The sequence below is a fragment of the Ursus arctos genome, unplaced genomic scaffold (genome assembly GCF_023065955.2).
Source record: "Ursus arctos isolate Adak ecotype North America unplaced genomic scaffold, UrsArc2.0 scaffold_4, whole genome shotgun sequence".
NCBI classification, from domain to species: domain Eukaryota; kingdom Metazoa; phylum Chordata; class Mammalia; order Carnivora; family Ursidae; genus Ursus; species Ursus arctos.
The window spans coordinates 10,940,920-10,962,872 of NW_026623056.1; positions in this window are offsets into that span (position 1 = coordinate 10,940,920).

Here is a 21,953-nt window from a genome sequence, read left to right on the forward strand (position 1 = left end):
GAACAGAAAAAAAAAAAAAAAAAAAAAGAAGAGAAAGAGGTCAAGAATGGGTGATGGAGAGGAAGAGAAAGGGGAACCAGCAAGGAAGCCTGGGGTAGACTCTAGGTCAAGTCAGTGGTTTCTTTCTTTCTTTCTTTCTTTCTTTCTTTCTTTCTTTCTTTCTTTCTTTCTTTCTTTTTTTAAGATTTTATTTATTTATTTGAGAGAGAACATGAACAAGAGAGAGCGCATGAGCACAGAGGAAGAGGAAGAAGCAGACTCCCCGCTGAGCAGAGAGCCCAATGCAGGTGTCAATCCGAGGACCCTGAGATCATGACCTGAGCTGAAGGCAGACACTTAACCGACTGAGACACCCAGGCACCCCAAGCAGTGATTTCTGCCTCCTGAAGCTACCAGCATGTCTGCTGAATTACCCAGGAGTGCTTGGTATGAGCGGAGCCAGATTCTCAGAGGGCTGAAGTGATACAGTTTAGAAAGCCTTCTTTCTGAAAAAGGGCAAGTTGCCTAGGATGCAAATAGAAGGCAGACTCTTAGAAGGGGCCCTGCACAGCTGAGAGGCTCTGAAGTTGAAAGCGCCGTCAGCTCCTCCTCCTTAAGGGAAATCCACCTCTGAGAGGACCTGGCGTTTTAAAGGGTGTGTGTGAAGTAGTGAGGGGACTGAGTGCAGTATCAATCAGTTGGGGTGGAACAAAGCAGAGACTGTGTGTAGCTACTGGACCTGGAAACCTGGGGCATGAGAACACAAGTTCTTGTGAATTAGCAGAAATTTGGAGAGGGCTTTGGACCTTCTTACAAAGTTGCATGGGGTGGGGGGTATGCGTGCTGAGGGTAGGGTCGGGTTGAGTCATTCTTCTTTATCTTCAGCTCTCAAGAGACCCCTTGCTATCATCAGAGCTCCTTTTTAAAGTACATCAACAAATGAAATGCTATTTATTTTCATGCCTTCGGTGCTCCTGTTAAATTGAAATACTCACTGTTTTAATAATGTGAGCTAATAGAGTTATACACCTGAACGATTCACAGCTGATAACAAGGTGCATTATAGGAAGATCCCTGGTGGAGTTGGGAAAACTTTTAGGAAATTTAAACTAAGTCAATGGTGACTGATTCTCAAAGTGAAGACTAGTATATCTTTAATGGGTAGGAATTTAATGGACCAGTCACTGTTAGGTGAAAAATTTATACAGAAAAATCTTTTTAAGCACTCAGCTCTGTTCTGGACACTAGCAATAAAAGATTATTAATAAGACAAAACTTCTTCCCTTGAAGACAACACAGAGCAGTTAGTGGCTATCTCAATACTTCCGGGAGAGGCAGGAGGATAGGATGGAAAAATCACCATGGTAAGATTTGAAATTCTTTTAGGAGTCCTGCCATTAACTTAAAGCACGAACTTGACTAGAGTCACATTTGCAATGGCTTCTTTCATAGAGTGACAGGGAAGTGAGAAAGAGAGGGTGGGGCCTCCAAGAATGGGTGTGTCATGATCATTCCTGAAGGAATGCAAATATTGTGTTGAGGAGCTGGGAACTTAGAGAAAGATGAAAGCATAATGGGCTGTAATTATCATAGGAACTATGGAAACTCATCATCTGGCATATTATGCATGGTACCAACAGGTTGAATAATGTCCTGGCAGAGGACATGTATACTTTGGATAATTGGGGCATGACTACTGAAATCCACTGGGCATTGTAATGAAAATTAGCTGTTACCCAAGCCCATTTCCTCTTCCTCTTGGGCACACTGCAAAACTAGGTTTCCCAGCCTCTCTTGCAGTTAGATGTGCTGATGTGAATGAATTCTCAATAATGAAAGAGGGTTAGAAGTATTGTATACCCACCAGGACTTGCTCACAAGAACCCCCGACATGCTGTCCTCCATATTCTTTCTGTTACGATGGTGATCTTGGAAGCTTTGTGAGGAAAATGAAGGAGCTATGAGATAGAAGGCATCTGTGTCCTGAATCCATTGTGCCCTGGGGAGGAAAAGTAGATGCCTGATAATCAAGAATACCTATGTTGGACATGCATGAAAAATACACGTCCATTGTATTAATACAGTAAGATTTTAGGCTTGTTTTTACAGAGGCTACATTATCCTAACTCAGAGGTCAACAAACTATGGCTTATGGGTCAAATCCAGCTCATGGCTTATTTCTATGAGAAGATCTTTAAATTTTTTTACAAAGAATATACAACAGAGACCGTATGTGACCAGCGATGTCTAAAATATTTATTCTCTGATTCTTTACAGAATGTTTGCCAATCTTTGTTTTAACCAGTATAGAAATTTCACACGACAGAGACCTTGGATTCCAGGCAGATATAAAAGTCTTCCAATTATATTACAAATGAGTTTTCATATGTAAATATATAAGTCAATAATGAAAAAAGACTATAGACTTCCACTTCCAGAAAAAAATGGAATAACAGGGATTGGATTTATTTTCTGAACTGAAGCAATTAAAAAAAAAACCCTTCAAATATCTAAATGGTTTTCAAGACCTTGAATGATCAGTCTATAAGGCACAGTGATCCCTGAGAGACAGAAGACAAGTGAGGTGAGACCTGTCATGGCTCCAGCTTATTCCCTGGGGAGAATTGCCAGGCCTCTTACAAGAAGGGAGTACTCTGGAGGTGCCTGACAACCTCTCTGAGTTGAGGAGACAGAGCTGGACATGTGAGGAGGCTAAAGTGAATGGCCTTCATGAGAGAGTACCAGAGAGGATAGAACTCTGGAGAGCAGCAGAGTCTCCCTGCTGTATGTCCTTGAGCACTGACTGACTCATCTGTGCCTGTGAGGAAATGACCTTCGTCTGAGGAAAGATCCATTCCAAAGAATTAGAGGAAACCATCCCTGGAGCTAAAGCAGGCAGGACTGGGGTAGTTTCTGTTTCCTCCAAACGGAATAGAGAAACCTCATAGTACATGGGACGTCCAGAAGAGTACTGAGAAGGGTTTTGCCTCAATAGCGGGGCAAAATAGCCCTAGAGTTAAGTGCTGCTCTAGGCCTACCTCAAAGAATTTAAAGCAAGATCCAAAAGGATTGAACTTTTTCTGTGTAATTTAGCTGCACCCCAGAACAAAGCTTAAAAATATTTGTAGGAATACAAAAATAATCAGTCCTTAAAAAGGTAAAAATTATAGTGTCAGGCATCCGATAAAAAATTACCATGCCAATAAAAAGTGAAAACTTTAATACACACTTCATCAAAGAAGATGCAGGGATGGTAAGTAAGTGTGTGAAAGATGTTCTGAGTCACTAGTCATTAGGAAAATGCAAATTAGAACTGCAACAAGGTGCCACTATATAACTATTAGGATGTCTAAATTTAAAAAGATTGGCTATACTAAAATTTGGCAAAGATACGGAGCAACTGGAACTCTTCTATACTGTTATATGTAACATAGTATATAATATTGAATGTAAAATAGTACAACTGCTTTTGAAAAATGTTTGGTGGTTTATTATAACACTCACCAGATGACCCAGGCCTAAATACTAGCTATTTACCCAGCAGAAATAATAGCTTCTATCTATACAAAGATTTATAGATGAATTTACATATTAACTTCATTTGTGATAACCCCAAATTAGAAACAACCCAAATGCCCATCAACAGAATAACAAATAAACAAACTATGGTAAATCTATATGTATTAATTAGCTAGGACTGCCAAAACAAAGTATCACAGACTGGGTGGCTTAAACAACAGGAATTTATTATCTCATAGTTGTGGAAGCTAGAAATCTAAGATCGAGATTTTGACAGGTTGGGTTTCTTTTTTTCTTTTTAATTTTCGATTAGCCAACATATAAATACATTATTAGTTTTTGATGTGTTCAACAATTCATTAGTTGTGTATAACACCCAGTGCTCATCACCTCACGTGCCCTCCTTAATATCCATCACCTGGTTACCCCATCCTCCCACTCCCTCCCCCTCTGCTCTGTAACCCTCAGTTTTGTTCCCAGAGTTCAGAGTCTCCCTCTCTGATTTCTTCCCATTCAGTTTTCCCTCCCTTCCCCTGTAGTCCTCTGCTCTATTTCTTATGTTCCACATATGAGTGAAACCATACGATAATTGTCTTTTTTGCTTGACTTACTTCACTTAGCATAATCCCCTCCAGTTCCATCCATGTGGATGCAAATGTGGGTATTCATCCTTTCTGATGGCTGAGTAAAATTCCATTGTCTATATGAACCACATCTTCTTTATCCATTCCTCTGTTGAAGGACATCTCGGCTCCTTCCACAGTTTGGCTATTGTGAACATTGCTGCTATCAGGTATTTACCCCAAAGATACAGATGTAGTGAAAAGAAGGGCACATGCACCCCAATGTTGGTAGCAGGTTTGGTTTCTCTTCTTGGCTTATATGTGACCGCCTTCTTATCTTGTCTTCACATGGTCTTTCCCCTGTATGTGTACCACCCTGGTATCCTCAGTATATCCTAATCTCCCCTTTTTATAGGGACCTCAGTAATTTGGGATTAGGAACCAATGTAATGACCCCATTTTAACTTCATTACCTCTTTAAAGACCTATCTCCAAATACACTCACATTCTGAAGTACTGCAGAATGTACGGCTTCAATGTGTATTTGGTGGGGAAGATGGGGGGCGGGACACAATTCGGTCTATAGCACTCTACAATGGATTCCTACTAAGCGACGGAATGAACTATTGATACATACTACAAATGGATGCATCTCAAAATAATTATATTGAGTGAAATAAATCATATAAGAAAATACATACTGTATGATTCCATTTATACAAAAACTCTAGAAAATGCAAACTACAGTAACAGAGATCATTGGTGCAACTGAGATGGGAGGGGAATTTGGAGGGAGTTAAGACAAGGACTAGAAAGGGGCAGAAGGAAACTTTTGGAGATGATGGATGGGTTCATTTTCTTGATTGTGACAGTTTCAAGGTTGTATATATGTCAAAATGTTTCACAGTCTACATTTTAAATATGTATAGTTTATTTCATTTTGATTATATCTTAATACTTTTTTTAAGAGCTATAAACATATTCCACTTATATCGCATGGCAGGCTTAAACTCACATCGCTGCCTTATTATTCTAATAATAATAATAATAAATATATCTATTAGTGAAAACGACTGTGGGAATCATCACTGTTTCAGTTTTTATCTGTTGTGAGCACCTGCTACTTTGTCTGTGCTACACCTCCCCCCTCCTCCTCTCTAGCAGAAGCACCTCCATTCTTTTGGTTACTGTCCTGTTCATCGCTCTAATCATGGGGATGCGGGAGGAATACCTGCTCCTCCAGACACTGTTGATTGGTTGATGGGCGGGCACTTAAATCTAGTTGGGCCAATCAAATAACTTCCTTTGGATGTCTCTTACTAAAACTGGAAGGAGTTAACCCTTTCTGGAGAAAGAAGCTATAAGAGGATGAGTTTTTGATTGGCAGTATCCATGTTTCTTCCCACTTGGAGGAAGTCTGTGCAACCAGAGAGCAGGAAGTCCACACAGAGAGAAGCAGAAATGGAGAGCTAAGAGAGAATTGGCATTGCTTGAGGTTCTGGTTCCAGTTCCTGATAACTAGTGATATCCCTGAACTTTCCATAGTTTTCTTTTTTCCACTTTTCCTTACGCTTTGTGTGCTGGTAATTTTCTCATTTATTAAGTTAGGCTCCTGTCATATTAAATACTGTCGATAGTTTACTATGTATTTAGGAAATACTTTTCTAATTTTTTTTAAGGCCCGAGATCTCGGCATAGCCCAGTAAATAATTGAGGTAGGTCTGACTGAAATCAACAGTTTCCTTTAATTTAACACATTTATCAAATACCTACTAAGCCCAAGGCATTGTATTACACGCTGGAAGACATTCTTATCCAGAGTGCATTTAAACAGCCACTCAGATTTTGAACAGCTAAGTAATTCTGAGGCTTCCCACTGTAAATAATTTTGTAGCAAAACTCCCAGGTGTACAATGCTGAAAAAAAAAATAGAGCCCCAAATTGAACTCATTAGAAATATGTGACCACAGGGAAATGAAAAGCATTCAATGATAACTTTTATTTTCTTAGAATCCTCTGGATTCTAAATCAACTGTGGACTAGAAACTAGCTCTTATACTTTATCTTTTATGGTAATGTACACCATAATCAAGAGAATAATTTTTTGGTTCCAAAGAATTTTAATTTAATAAAATACTCTGAAGTCAGTCATCCATTTCTCTCTATTGGTGCAAACCAGTAGGAAGTAAAGAAACGGAGCAAATGGTACAGCTCTTCATTACAATGTTTTTGTTTTGTTTTATTTATTTTTGCTTTTTTTAAATTTTAATTTGGCTTTTGTGTTGTACATTGCAGCTGGTGGATTGTTTTTCTCAGTGGTTTAAGAAGTAAAAACAGGTCTTCCTGTCATTGGTTGGGGGGGGGGTCTCCTTTTCTAGAATGCAGTAATGCTTCTTAAGAGTTGGGTGCCAAGTACCCTCTTACCCATCATATTGGTTGAATAATTTTGAGGCAAATGTTTAGGAATGATTAGATCAGGGCATAGAAGAGTGCTAAGCAGATAATAGGTACTTAATAAAAATCTCAGTAGATTATATAGTATTCAGAAAATCTATATTATTCTCATATGAAGCCACTCTATCTCTAAGTTTATTAAGATATTATTTAAAAATGAATGAAATAATGAAGTATATGCTTTTGGAAAAATTTTAAGGTTTTTTTTTCTCCCTTTTTTTGGTGTAGGCACAAATCTACTTCTGTACCTTTACCTGGGTAATCTTACCTAACCAGAACTCTCCCTTGTTCCTCAGTCCAGGAGAGGAGCCCAGTATTTTCTATTCCAAAGTACAACACTTGTGATGACTCTCCCATCTCCTCAGTCCAGGAGAGGAGCCCAGTATTTTCTATTCCAAAGTACAACACTTGTAACATTCTCATGTTATTAAAACTCACTGATTCTTACCTCCTCCCCCCTACCCCAGGACTCTGTATTGTTAAAAATCCCATACCTTTTCATCTACTTCTCCCTTCAGTGAGAATCTAGCTGCAATTAACACTTTTTTTTTTCTTACCTCATTGTAATTGCACACACAACACATTTTTTCACTATATAACTGTGAAGGAATGAATGCAAGAGCAACAACTTCACTGATTCCTCATCTCCCTGCCCACAGATGCGTGTTGTTAACCTTTTGGTTGGTTAACAACATGGTTGTTTCTCTTGTTTGCCAACTCCTCCTGATTTTCTTTTTCCCCTTTTTCTATCTCTTCTCTCTCTCTCTCTCTCTCTCTCTCTCTCTTTCTCTCACACACACACACACACTTTTATATGTTACATGTGTCTTCATGCTTAAACTGCTGTGGGATTATATCCCTTCATCCCCTGTCTTGAAAAGTTTCAATCTGGATGAAAATTCACATAGACATTGTCACCAGTGATGACAGCTCAGCATTGTGTCTTACAGTCACACTTCTGCGTAGCTTCAGAAAAACTTAAAATGTTAGTGAGATGAGGTATAGTTTTCTGGATGCCCGTCTACCCCTCCTTACTTAGACTTGACTAGATCTTATGGTCTCACTGTCTCCGTTTCAACCTATAAAACAAGACACTCCAACTCTACCCAACACATTACACGGGGGTAGTGTGTGGGATTAATTACTACTTTAGAAAATAACTTAGGATATGAAAATTGAAGGATTGGCCCAAGACAAAAGTGTGAAATAGGCGAGACTGACTTTGAGACTCAGGTCACTCATCTGTAATGTGAGATTGATATCAATTTCATAGGATTGTAATGAGGGTACAATTAGAAAATGAGTAAGCATCAAACAGTGAGACTGACATCTAAAAAGAAGCCAGTGAATATTAGTGTCCTCCCCGGGAGACCCAGCTTCCTACTCCTGGTCTTTGCTCTCTCTCCCCTTGCTTGGGCAGCTCTTATCTCCCACCTCTGGTCCCAGGGATCCTTTCGTTATTTATCTTTCCTGTCAAGTGTGCAGCTTTCAGACCATTTCTTCAATAGTATAGATGTCAATAACTATTACAAGCCTAAAGAACATTTTAACAGGAAGTGGGCAATGTTATAGCAGGAATTTCAGATGTTTGCCACGGGGTGGATGAGATAAAACCCAGTGGGTGGGTATTCACTCACCTTGCTTACCATGTGTGAGTCTGCCATTATGGCCAGTAATAACAGGGTTGATGTCAGGATACTTAACAACTAGTTCTTCCTCATCAGAATGGATGCTGGCAACAAACTGGTTTGGCCAGATAGTGTGTTCTAGATATATGTTGACATTGGTATGCCATTTTACAGACTCTGGAGTTCTTTGCTCTCTTACCTTGGCTAAACACTTTTTGTGGGAGCAGCTGTTGGGTAGCAGGAAGAATCTGGGGCATGGAAACATAAGGCTTCCATTCAAATCCTGGCTCTGTCATTTCCTAGTTGTGTAATTTTGGCCCGTTTTCTCATCTCTAAAGGAGAATTATAATACCGACTACACAGGATTTTGGTTTGTTTGTGGTGAGGCTCAAAAGAGATTTTTTTTTTTTAAATATGGAAACATTTTAGAAGGAGGGAAATTAATTGTTATGATTCAGGAATTCCGGTTCCTGTGTATGTGACAAAGATATCACCAACAATGCCCCAAAACTCTGGACTGGGAAAGATTCCAGATTTAGCATAACTGATAATAAATCTATTCAAGCTTAGTGACATGTCTATTTCTGGGTGTTTGAGGCTCTTTCTCACCTACGAAATAAGGGTGTGTCCTAAATCATTGCTAAGTGTCCTTCTAACCCCTCAAATCTGTGCTTTCAGGAGCCAAGGCTTTTCTCTGGGTGTTTGAGTCTTCTTTGCCGGGGCGGTCAGATTCATTTTCACTGAGCGCAGGCTTGCAAAGTTCTGCCTGAATCCACGCGTGGCCTGGAGAAGGCAAGAGGCAGGCAGAAGGCTTCGGGTTTCTCAGCCCAAGCTCACCGTGGCCCTCACGAGTGACTGTGCCCTGCTTTTCCCGCTGACTCAACTCTGACCTGTCATGCTGTGCTTGATATTTATATTTCTGGAAATGGTTAGCCACATTACTAGGTAATAAGGTTGCAAATTCCAAGTCTCCCTTGTAATCCAGGTCAGATGTTGTCCTGGGAGTGGGTGGGAATGCAGAGAGGCCAAGATTGAGGTTGCCGTGCTTCGGGGCAGATGACGTGATCGTGCCTGGCTGGCTATAATATTCTGCGGTAGTTATTTGTACTTGGGGGAAGGACCTACTGAGCTCTCCATTGAAGTTTTCTTGTCTGTTGTTTAAATTTACAATGCCCTTGAGTTTTTTCAGTTGTTATCAGTCCCTCATATTTAATGGAATGTGCCTTTAAAAAACCAAAATATTAGAATGGGCAGAGAACCAAGAGGTTAAATAATCCAAGCCACTCTTTAGAGAAGAGGGAATATACATGGAGAAAATGTTCTTGGCTTGCTCAGGGTCAAAGAGCTGTTAATTGAGGGAGTCGGGTCTAAAGGGCTCAGTTTCTTAATTCTGAGTCAACAGGTTTTTTCAAAATCACTTTTCCATGCTACTTCCTGTTGGTATGGCTTGTCCTTGACACATCTGATGTTCTCACATGGCTTCATTCATCTGCTTGTTCCCTGTGAGCACTGTTGTTCCCAACATACACATCCTCAGACATTATCCACACCCAGGGATATCACAGAGCTCAGGTTATGGCCAAACACACCCCCCCCACACACACACACCCACACACCCACACACCCAAACCAACACTGGGAGGGTGAGGAAGAACAGAGTCATAAAAGGGACCTGAGAGTAGGTTGCGGGAGGTGGCAGAACTCATGTCCACACTGGTGCAGGCTAAGTGGCTAAGTCAAGACAAATATTGTATTTTAACATTTGAGTCCTCCCTTGGGCTGGTGCCGGCTGTTGGGTGGCTGCCCTCTCCCCTTTGCTCCTTCCGTCCTGGCACCCAGAGCAGCAGGGTTAGTCAGTTGTGAGGCACCCCCCAACACCCCTCTCTGGCCTGTCAGACTCTGGCAGGGACTCACTGGCTCTGGAGCCCGCCTGTCAGGTGATGGGGCAGAGATTAACTAGGGAACAGACAAGCCCTATGGCTGGAAAGGGAAACAGGGCAGGAGAAAGGTGCAGACACATATACGTAGACGACACATGTCCAGACACATCCTGCACTCTTCACTCACACGGTTGGAGGTGCTGAGAGCCCATGAAATGGTGCTACTCCCAACCCAGCTCCCCTCCCCATGGAGCTGACTACACTGTACCATGAACTGTGCTGGCATGGGAGGAGCTCCTGGCGTGGCCAGGAGCAAGCCCTGTGGGGCCTGACAGTGGTTCCCAGGGTTCCTCATGTGGGAATGACCTGTGCCTCTGAGTGTGCCGTTTCTACAGTTTCCCAGGTACCAGGACAGCCTGCTGGGGCTTGGGCTCCTCCTTGAGCCAACAATGAACGTGATTCTGAGAATAAGGGATGTCTGGGGAAACACTGGTGGGGCGGGGGTTGGGGGCGGGCAGAGGCTGGCATTTGGGATCAGATGGAACTGGATTTTGAACTCAGCTCTATCCTGTATTAGCTTTGTAATCTTAAGAAAATGCTTCCTGATGTAAACTGAGAGGCAGGACAGCAAAGAGGCGAAGGGTATAGCGTCTGGAGCCAGAATGCCTGGGTTTGAAGTTCCGACTCTGTTGCTTGTTAGTCCTGTGACATTAGGTGAACTGTTTAACTTCATTTCACCTCTATTTCCAACCTGTGGAACAGGGATGATGATTATTCTTATTTTTTATGATGACTGAACGACTACGTGCATTTACTTGGGACGGCTCCCAGTTCATTGCAAAGGCTATATAAGTACTTACTGTTAATACTGAATGTGGATAATATTTTCTCATTTTTGTTAGATTTACGTAAGGTGATGTTGATAAATTACCTGTTAAAAAGTTGATGCTTGATAAATAGTATCTTTATCTTTATTATGAGAAGGCTCATTAAGATGTTTATGAACACTCTCTACATGAGAGCATGTTATCACATTATGTATGGAGTATGCAAGTACTCAAGAGACCCCAGGGAAAGAGATGGTAAGGTCACGGTGTCTTCCTCAAGTCTGATTTCTCAGTCAGTGCCCCAGTGGAGACCATCAAGCATTAAGGGAGATGAGAACATCCATTGTCTGAGCGATAGTGTGAATGAGCAATGCTGAGGACAATTTCAGAGGCCTGGATAGTTGCTGTTGGTTCAAATCAACTCAAATCCTGGTGAAAAATCAATGGATTTTTAAAACCTAGCTCACTTGAAAACTGCTAAAATGCACGAGAACAGCTCCGGAAATCCCATCTGTTTCATATTTACAGAACGCTTCGTTCCTTTCATCTGGGCACAACTGACTCATTTTCATTGTGTTCCTATGGCAGAGTGTCTTGTCATTACCAAAGAAACCAGACGGCAGGTTTTGTGTGCGTGAGAAATGTGCATGCCCACTTTTTGTAATTGGTAAGGCTGTCTAAGGATTTGATTACTTGTGATTCACGTGGCAAAGAGATTATGTAATTTAGCAAATTTACAAATGTAATCTTTTAATGTAAAGCAGTGATGTCTGGACCATGAACTGTTCCTTTTCTTTTACTCACATATATTCTGTGGATCTGCAGGGTAGGAGCATTTCTGAGAGTGTGGGTGAGCACCCTCTAGTCAGGCCATCTGACTCTTAGTTCTACCATTTTGTAGCCTTGTGACCTTGGGCAAGTTAATTAATTCCTCTATACCCTGGTTTTCCCATCTATAAAAAAGGTTGAGGACGGGAACCTTATCAGTATTATTTAGGGTTATTAACAGTACCTGTTGTAACTGCCTCCCAGATCTTAGAACAGTACATGTTTGTCTCTTGTTCACATCACCGTCTGAGGGGCATCATGAGGTTCTCCTGGATGGCTCCCTTCCAAGCAGGGGATCAGATCGAGACCTCTTCCATTATGGGCCTTCATCATCCCCCAGGGTTGTACCATCCAATATGGTAGCCTACTAGCCGCACTTGGCTATTTAAATTAATTAAAATATTAAAATTCAGTTATAGCAGCTACATCTCAACTGCTTGGGAGCCAAATGTGTCTAGTGATTACCAAATTGGACAACACAAATACAAAATATGTCATTGTCACAGAAAGTTCTGTTGGACAGCACTGCCTTAGGATGGCACTATTCTCTACACTGTCATCTCCATTTAGCCAGCAAGAGAGAGGGCTTTCTTTAGTCCTCCTAAAATCTAGCAGAACAGAAGGAGAAGGTTTCAGGAATTTTCCTCCTCTTTGTCACATGGAGCTATAGATCAAAGGATTATATTTTCTGAATACAGAAGATACTATATGATCTGAGCTCTGTAGGCTTGCTTTTTGCTTTTTTACAAAATTATAGAATATGCTCTTTCTTGACATATCCTGCTCTCAAGCCTATTGCCTTGATGAAAAATCCTATTTTGGACATCAGAAGCTGAATATTATCTTGTTTTTTCTCTTTCCTTTCTTTTTATAATGATCTTCCTGCCACTGCCACGGAAGGCAACCTCACTGCGCCTGGAGAGAGGACCATCTTCACAAACTGTGGGAAGGAAAAGCACGTTAACGTTCATACTGTTGACCTGTGAACGCATCTTGCCTTCCTTGACCCCTGTTCTTCACAGGGGTCCCCTGCCTTTAGCTATTCTCTTTGAAGGGTTAATGCCGGGGGAATAGGATCTAAATACCTGACCGTGGCACAATGTGCCCAACACTAAAACTGTGACCTCTAATGCAAAGAAATAGTCTTGTTTAACCAAGAAATGACAAGGGATCAGTCAAATTGGTTTTTTGGCACTATAATTCTAATTATACGACTGTTATTTCATTTGGATTATCTCATTTTTCAGGAAGTTGCATCTTGACCTCAGGAAGCCAATCTTTGTCTTTCCAACATCATTTTATGCTTTTTCAAAGTCATGACTGGAGAATATATTAGGAATTTTCCATTTAAATCATAATTTTGCCTCAACAATAACATAAAAATGTTCTATTGATTTTTCTTACACATCATTTGACTCTTCTGCCCTCATTATTTTGTTCTAATTTGATTGTGTGTTTGGCTCCGGCTGTGGGGGAACACAGCGTTAGGAAGCGAGCCATTGCCATTCTGAGGGTTACCAGCTGGCTAAAGTCAGTTTACATTTGTTGGATCCCACTCTCAGAAGAGTTGGTGAACTTGTCATTGGGTCTTTTATTCTGAAGTATCGTGGAGTTTTGTGTTACCACATGTTTAATTAAATTAACTGAGCACTTGCTATGTGCAGAGTGTCACACAGCGGAGAGCTTAAAAAAAAAAATTCCCGTCACATCATTGGTCGTTTCCTTCACAGCACTTATCGCATTATCTAATTATCTTGTTTATTTACTTTTTTACTTACACATTGTCCATCTTGCCTAAGGCAAGAGCAAAGACTGTCTTTTTTTTACTGCTATAAATCCAGCTCCTGGTGCACTGCCTGGAACATAGAAAGTTCAAAATATAGCTTGTTATCTGGGAAAAAAAAAGATGCTTATATTCTCTGGTAAGAAAATATAATCTTGTCCCACTTGTCCATCTTTCAAACCTCCTCTGCCCCATTAAACTTCCCTTCGACACCCATTCTGGCCAGAAGCAGGTTTTCTCTCCTGTGATGTCCTTGTGTTTACATTGGTCGGATTCGTTCAATGTATTATTATATAGCAATTGCTGATCTCTTTTATTCACAATTTATACTATTACTTATTTCCTTATTGATATATGCAGCAGCATTTTGTAAAATGCAAAACACCTCTACGAGTATTATGATTATAAGCTCCTTGAGGTTAGTGGAATAAGAGTATAGTTTCTCCTACAGAAACTTGAGACTGTCCCCGGTATCACATCAATGAGTTGCTGGATGAGTGATGCCTTTGTTCATATCTTTTAAGATGGAGACCGATCATGACCCCAGCTTCAATGTGGAGTTTTTTCTCACCTACACATGTGTCCTTATGTAAACCGCTGCTATCAGCACCATCCCAGAACCTTCCCCGTCCTGTCCCTCCTCTCGGCCTTCAAACCAACATTCGGTGTCTGTTAGATATAGGGCAGACTTGCTCTCCAGGATCAATAATGTGCTTGAGATGGAAGTTGGAACAATTCACTTGCTGAGGGAGACTACAGTGGAGTTCTTCTGACATTCTGGGGGCTTAATCACTCATATAGAACATAGGCTCTGACTCAGGCCTTGGTGTTATCAGGTGGCTTTGTCCAGTGTGAGAACTGCTGGGGGCCTTCCAGGAAGACACTCTCCTTGTCTCAAAACCATGCTGGGATTGTCCTGACACATTCCTGACTGCCCAAGCCTGGTTCATGGGGAGAGTCACACAGAATTTGAGTGCACACTCAGTAGATATGTGCTTGGCTATGCACACATGGCACTAGGCAAGGTGTCATGCCAGGAAAAGATGCTGGTCCCCGGTGCCACGGAATTGCATTGGATTTCCATGGCAGAGGCGCTACGGAAGACCCCTTTGCGAGGGAGTGGGCTTTCTGCCAAAGTCTTCCTGCAGAGTCATAGGCATATTCTCCCTGAGCATTTGGCACCAAGAATTTTATACCAACTTATAAAGCACAGTGCCAAGTGATACTGCCTAGAAGCTCCTTAAAGGTTTGCTCAGATGTTGGCAGAAGCAACCAAAGGCATATTTTCTGTTTATTCTTTTGCTTTATTTTATTTTATTTTATTTTATTTGCAAATGAGAACCAGAAATGTAAATGTTCCATACCAGAGGAGCAAGAGTGTATCAAAAGCCACACCTCCTTCTGCCTACACACACACACACAACTCCCATGCATATCCATTAGTTTTAATCACACGGGCTTTCTGAGCTGCTAAGTATGTCAGTGTGAATCGGCTCTCATGCCTGTGTCGCTTCAGGGCACCTTTCAGATGAGAACTGGATGGACTCACCTGGGTGGGTAATTTAGACATCTGTGGCTTGCAGTGTTCCAGCGTGCTCCCAGCTATCCCAGAGACTGGTTTCTCCTCAGGAAGCGGGAGAAGACTTTATCCATTTGTGTTCTGACAAGAGACATTAGGGCCTTAATTTAAGTAGTTTCCCCAACATTGGACAGTAGAGAGCTGCAATCCAGCAGGATTCAGTACTGCTAAGCACATTTGAATTGGTACTTGGGCTCACCCGGCCCATTCTGAACCTGGCAGCCTGGGGGGAATGAACTCTTCTGAAAAATCTACATTTGAACACAGGCAGCGGCTTTGCCTTTTTCATGGCACCAGACATTGCCGAGCGCTCCAGGTAGAATCTTGCCCCTTAGACTGAAACTCATCCAGACGAGTCTTTTGACTCACTGCATGGATTTCTGTCGAGAACCTGCAGGGCTGGACCGACAACCCCAAAACATGGTTTTGTTTTCCCCATAATTACCTATCTGGCTTCGCAGGAAATAGATGTTTGGTTTCTGTGAAGACAAAAAAGTTGCTCTTCTGCCTCATGGCTGGAGCCTGGCCATTTTATGCCTTTGCGGAGTCCATTAGAACACCTGTGGGCAAGAGTGGGATAGATCTCTGCATCTACAGGTCTTTGAAACCCAGGCAGCCCAGTGAGCACCTTTGGTTTATGGGACTGGCCTCGTGGAAGAGAGGCCTTCGTTGAGGTAACTCTCAGATTCAAAATTGACAAGGAAGTCTGGGACCTAGACATTCTCTTAGTGTCTCCTGTAGGGAACTGGCCTCTTTTACCAACGGTCACAGTTAGCTCTTAGCTGACCTTCCAAAACCATAGTCCATTTCCTGTTGACTTCTAGCACATCTCTGCTTCCTTGAAGCTTTTCTCTTTAATCACCACTCGTTAGTGTGCTGCTCTCCTAGGCTTCTCTAGCACTTCACAACTCCTTCCTGGGCTTCTAAATGTTCCTTTTGTCCTGCATTGTGTTTTTCCTAGGTTTTCCTTGGTGTCTCGTACCCTGTCCCAGAGTGGGGAGGGAACTACATTCTGCTTCTGCTTTTCAGAATGGGATTCTCATGCTTACCACTCTGTGTTCCTACTGACTTGGAAAAATTGTGCTGGAAGCTTTGCTCTGGTGCAACTGAATTGCATTTTGGCTGGAAATGTTTTATGCATTAGAATAATGAAGGATGACTTTATTTGCCAGACCAGGCAAAAGATCTCTGAAACGGAAAAAAAGGAAAACAAAACAAAAAAATCTTTCTGAAGCTACTGTAGGAGAAAGACTGCTGAATATGTTGGAGCCTTTAGAACACAGCAGGGTGGGATCGTCTTGGGGTCACTGAGCCTCAAGGGAACCCTCTTGGCCACTCTGTCCCCACCTCTAAGAGGTGTTCATCTTCTCCTCGGGACCTCTCCTGACCCTGAACATTGACGGTGCGTAGTTTTTGCCTCTATCTTACAGGGCAGAGGGTGTTTCAGATGCTCCCAGCTGGGAACTGAGATCATGGAATAACTCCAGTTGTACGCCTAGTTTTAAATAGGTCCCTACCTACTGACACAGATGGCACAACAGTACCCTGATTTTGCCTTGGGATAGATTTTGGTGAACTGAGGATGAGGCTGGACTTCTTTGGTAATGGGGTACAAGCTCTGGCTCCTCAAATGTTATCCTGCGACAATATTTCCGTGCAGAAGTTGGGGGTGTCTTTCACATTTTGCCTCACTTCATTTTGCAGTTTGTTTTGCCAAGGACAGATTTGTGGTGACTTGTCACAGCTTTGAGATTTTGAGAACAGGCCTCTCCAGAAAGCCTGTCCTTAAAGATAGAGTGGTTTCTCACCCCCCACCCCCTTGGCTCGGACTGACTGCCAAGTCTCACCAGGTTTCACACCCAGTTGTGGAGCGTGCCAGCTCCATCTCCCACTGCTCTCTCGGTCAGTGCCGTGGCCTGTTTACATGGCAGGTGGGCATGCATCACACAGGGTTTTCTGAAACTGCTAGCCTATTTGGAACCCAGGTTTTAATGATGCTCTAGCCTTATGAAGCCTAAAGGTATCACTGAACTTCCTTTCCATTCAATTTAAATGTGATTGTCCCCTTTCAGGTGCTGGGTGCCAGACTTGTGTTAGGTATTGGTGATAGGGAGAGGAGAGCATGGTCCCTACCCTCACGGAGCTTAGAGCCTAGCTGAACTTTCTCATTTATAAACTTCATCCTCCCGAAGACACCATCATGTAGTGCTAAAAGCTACATTTCCTTTCATCCAATATCATTCAATTATATTACCTGAATGTTCTAGGACAGACTCATGCTTATCTGTCCTACAGTCAGAAATGGGAACTAAGATTCAAGTAGTGAATCACAGGAACAGTTGCCAATAATCAAATGTGAGAGACTCTTCAACTGTTGGAAGCAAAGAAGAGAGAAGAAATGAGGATATGAATGTAGAAGCATAGAGTATATTGAAAATCCCATTTCAAGGAGTTATTACAAAGTAGGCTGGAAACAAAACAAAAAGCTCTATTCTTTTTAGTCTCGGAAGCCATTGTTGGCGAGGCCTGTTAAGTAAGCATCCAACTTCTTTCCTCTAGTCTGACTTTCAGAATGCAGTTATGTTGGAAACTATTCTGCTGATTAATGTTTTCTTTTTTTTTTTTTTAATTTTAAACCACTCCCTCTTCCAAGGGAGGAGACCTATTTTATGCATACACGTCAGCTCTGTGCATTTTATGTTTTAGCACTTTAGGCCCTTACAAATCTTTATTTTATTAACTTAATTGGGGGTGGGGCAGAGGAAGAGGGAGAACCTTAAGCAGACTCTGGGCTGAGCACAGAGCCTGAGGAGGGGCTTGATCTCACAACTCTGAGCACGAACTGAGCCCAAACCAAGAGTCAGATGCTTAACTGAATGAGCCACCCAGACACCCCAGGCCCTAACAAGTCTTTAAAATGACACCATAAATCCTCATTTAGGATCCTTGACACTGAACCTGATTAGAAGCAAAGGACAGGAGAAGAAAGGGTGGTGGGACTAATGGAGAGAGAAGGTGGGAGATAGGTATGCTGTGTGTGGCTCTACCCTGGGAGGTGGGCAGTAGCAAGGCTCCAGAAATATCACACATTTGGGTAAAGCCTATGATAGCCATTGTTTCCTTTCTGCACAAGCCCACCTGACCTCATTGTTTCCTTTCTGCACAAGCCCACCATGACTGTAGTATTGACCACCCTCAAGAAGATTTCCATACCTCCTGACACATGACATACGTGTAATGAAACCCTAACAGTAGGAAAAACTACTTTCACTTCTGTCTCACATGAAGACATTTCTAAAATGCCATGTTTAAATAAATAATATGACAAAAGAAGATTTAAACCATTATTAAAGTTCAACTGTAGTTTGTAGTTGGGAGTGAGAGGAAGTAAATATATGCTACCATTCTCTCAGAATCCTCTAGAAAAGTTGCCTCTGGAATGATCTGGAGAGCATGGGTCACTAATGGTTTTCAAGAGACTTGGCAAAAGGTGTTGGACTGGTTTCTTTAATTACTAATTTATGTGATGGCTTCTGGATCTTAATGGTAATTTTATATTTCATTCATCATCTAACATGGCATTATTCTTATAGTAAATAAAAATATATAATTCTCTTCCTAATTACATAAGCATTGTTGGCTTATTGTAGACCACTGGAAAAATTCAGAAAAGTCCAGCTAAAGAATCCTACAATCCCACCCTCCAGAGATACCCATGTCAGGGTTTGGTGTTTATCTTGCCAGTCTATGGTAATATTTTTCTCCTCTTACCCAGTATATTTTCACGATATTTTTATCCATTGGCTAGTGTGACTACAGTTTAGTTTAACCAGTGAGCTCCAAGTGACTGAAATGTTTATGAATTACTTGCTTAGGAGACGTTTTGGTGGAATTAGTCAATCCTTCGAGGAAACCAAGCTTATGTCTAGAAACTTCAGTCATCATTATTTTGAGGAAATCAGTCAGCTTATTCTCTTTTCTCCCAACTTTATTGACATATAATTGACATATAAGATTGTGTCAATTTAAGGCATAGAATATGATGGTTTCTACACGTATATATTGTGGAATGTTTACCACAGTAGGGTCAGTTAACACATTCTTCACTTCACATAATTGCCATGTAGTTGTTGCTGTTATGGTGAGAACAATTAAAATCTTTCATAGCAACTTTCAAGTATACAATACAGTATTAATGATAGTTACCATGCTATAAACCAGGTTTCTGGAACTTATTCCTCTTATAACTGGAAGTTTGTATCTATTGACCAACATCTCCTCATCCCTTCCAGTCCCTCGCAACCATCTTGCTACATTTTGCTTCCGTGAGTTTGGATTTTTTAGATTCTAGATGTAAATGAGATTATACAGTATTCGTGTTTTCCCGTCTGATTTTATTTAAAAAAAAAAAAAGCATAATGTTCTCAAGTTCTATCCATGTTGCCACAAATGGTAGAATTTCCTTCATTTGGCTGAATAACTTTGTATATATACGACATTTTCCTTATTCATTTTTTAATGTTTTTTTTATTATATTACGTTAGTCACCATACAGTACATCCCTGGCTTCTGATGCAAAGTTTGATGATTCATTAGTTGCGTATAACACCCAGTGCACCATGCAATACGTGCCCTTCTTACTACCCATCACCAGTCTATCCCATTCCCCCACCCCCCTCCCCTCTGAAGCCCTCAGTTTGTTTCCCAGAGTCCATAGTCTCTCATGCTTCATTCCTCCTTCTGATTACCCCCCCTTTCTTTATCCCTTTTTCCCCCTACTGATCTTCCTAGTTCTTATGTTCCATAGATGAGAGAAATCCTATGATAGTTGTCTTTCTCTGCTTGACTTATTTCACTTGCATTATCTCCTCCAGTGCCGTCCATGTTGCAGCAAATGTTGAGAACTCGTTCTTTCCGATAGCTGAGTAATATTCCATTGTATATATGGACCACAGCTTCTTAATCCAGTCATCTGTTGAAGGGCATCTCGGTTCCTTCCACGATTTAGCTATTGTGGACAATGCTGCTATGAACATTGGGGTGCATATGGCCCTTCTCTTCACTACGTCTGTATCTTTGGGGTAAATACCCAGTAGTGCAATGACTGGGTCATAGGGTAGCTCAATTTTTAACTTTTTAAGGGACCTCCACACTGTTTTCCAGAGTGGCTGCACCAACCTGCATTCCCACCAACAATGTAGGAGGGATCCCCTTTCTCCACATCCTCTCCAGCAATTGCTGTTTCCTGCCTTGTTAATTTTTGCCATTCTAACTGGCATAAGGTGGTATCTTAGTGTGGTTTTGATTTGAATTTCCCTGATGGCTAATGATTTTGAACATTTTTTCATGTGTCTGTTGGCCATTTGTATGTCTTCATTGGAAAAGTGTCTGTTCATATCTTCTGCCCATTTTATGATTCGCTTATTTGTTTCTCGCATATTGAGTTTGAGAAGTTCTTTGTAGATCTTGGATACCAGTCTTTTATCTGTAGCATCATTTGCAAATATATTCTCCCATTCTGTTGGCTGCCTCTTAGTTTTTTTAATTGTTTCCTTGGCTGCGCAGAAGCTTTTTATCTTGATGAAGTCCCACATGTTCATTTTATCTTTTGTTTCTCTTGCCTTTGGAGATGTGTCATTAAAAAGGTTGCTTTGGCCGATTTTCCTTATTCATTAATTCATTGATAGACACTTAGGTTATTTCCATGTTGTTTTTTGTGAATAATGTTAAAATGAATGTGGGAGGTCAGATATCTCTTTGAGATAATGATTTCATTTCTTTTGGATATATACCGAGGAGTGAGATTGCTGGGTCATATGGTAGATCTATTTTTAACTTTTTGAGCAACTCCATACTGTTTTCCGTAGTGGCTGCACCAGTTGACATTCCCACCAACAGTGCGCAAGGGTTTGCTTTTCTCCATGTTTTCACCAGCGTTTGTCTTTTGTGTTTTTGATGATGGTCATTCTAACAGATATGAGGTAGTATCTCATCGCAGTTTTGATTTGCATTTCCATGATGTTTAATGATACTGAGTACATTTCATGTACCTGTTGGCCACTTGCCTGTCGACTTTGGAAAAATGTCTGTTCAGATACTTTGCCCATCTTATTTATTTTTCCTTGGCCTGTTTAAAAAAATCAGATTGTTTTTTTGATTTTGCTTTTGAGTTGTAGGAGTTCTTACATATTTTGGATTTTAACCTTTTATTGATTATAGGAATTGCAAATATTCTCTCCCATCCTGTAGACTGACTTTGCATTTATTTTCTGTGCAGAAACTTCTTAGCTTGATGTAGGCCCATGTGTTGATTTTTTCCTTTTATTGCTTGTGTTTTTGCAATTATATTTAAAAATTCATTGCCAAGACCCAATGTCAAAGAGATATTTTTTCCCTATATTTTCTTCTAGGATTTTTAGAGTTTTAGGTTTTACATATAAGACCTTAATCCATTTGAGTTAACTTTTGTAAGTAGTGTACGACAGAGGTCCAATTTCATTCTTTTTGGCATGTAGCTATCTAGTTTTCCTAACAACATTTATTGAAAAGACTACCTTTTCCCCTTTGAGAATTCTTGGCTTTCTTATCAAATATCAAATGACCATATATGCGTGGGTTTATTACTGGACTCTCAATTCTGTCCCATTGATCCATGTATCTATTTTTATGCCAATACCATACTGTTTGATTACTATAGCTTTGTAATATAGTTTCAGATCAGGAAGTGTGATACTCCTGCTTTGTTCTTTCTCAAGATTTCTTTAGCTATCTGGGTCTTTTGCAGTTCTATAGAAATTTAAGATTGTTGTTTGTATTTCTGTGAATAATACCATTGAAATTTTGTTAGGGATTTCATTGAATTTATAGATAGCTTTAGGTGGTATGGATATTAACAGTATTCTTTTGATCCATG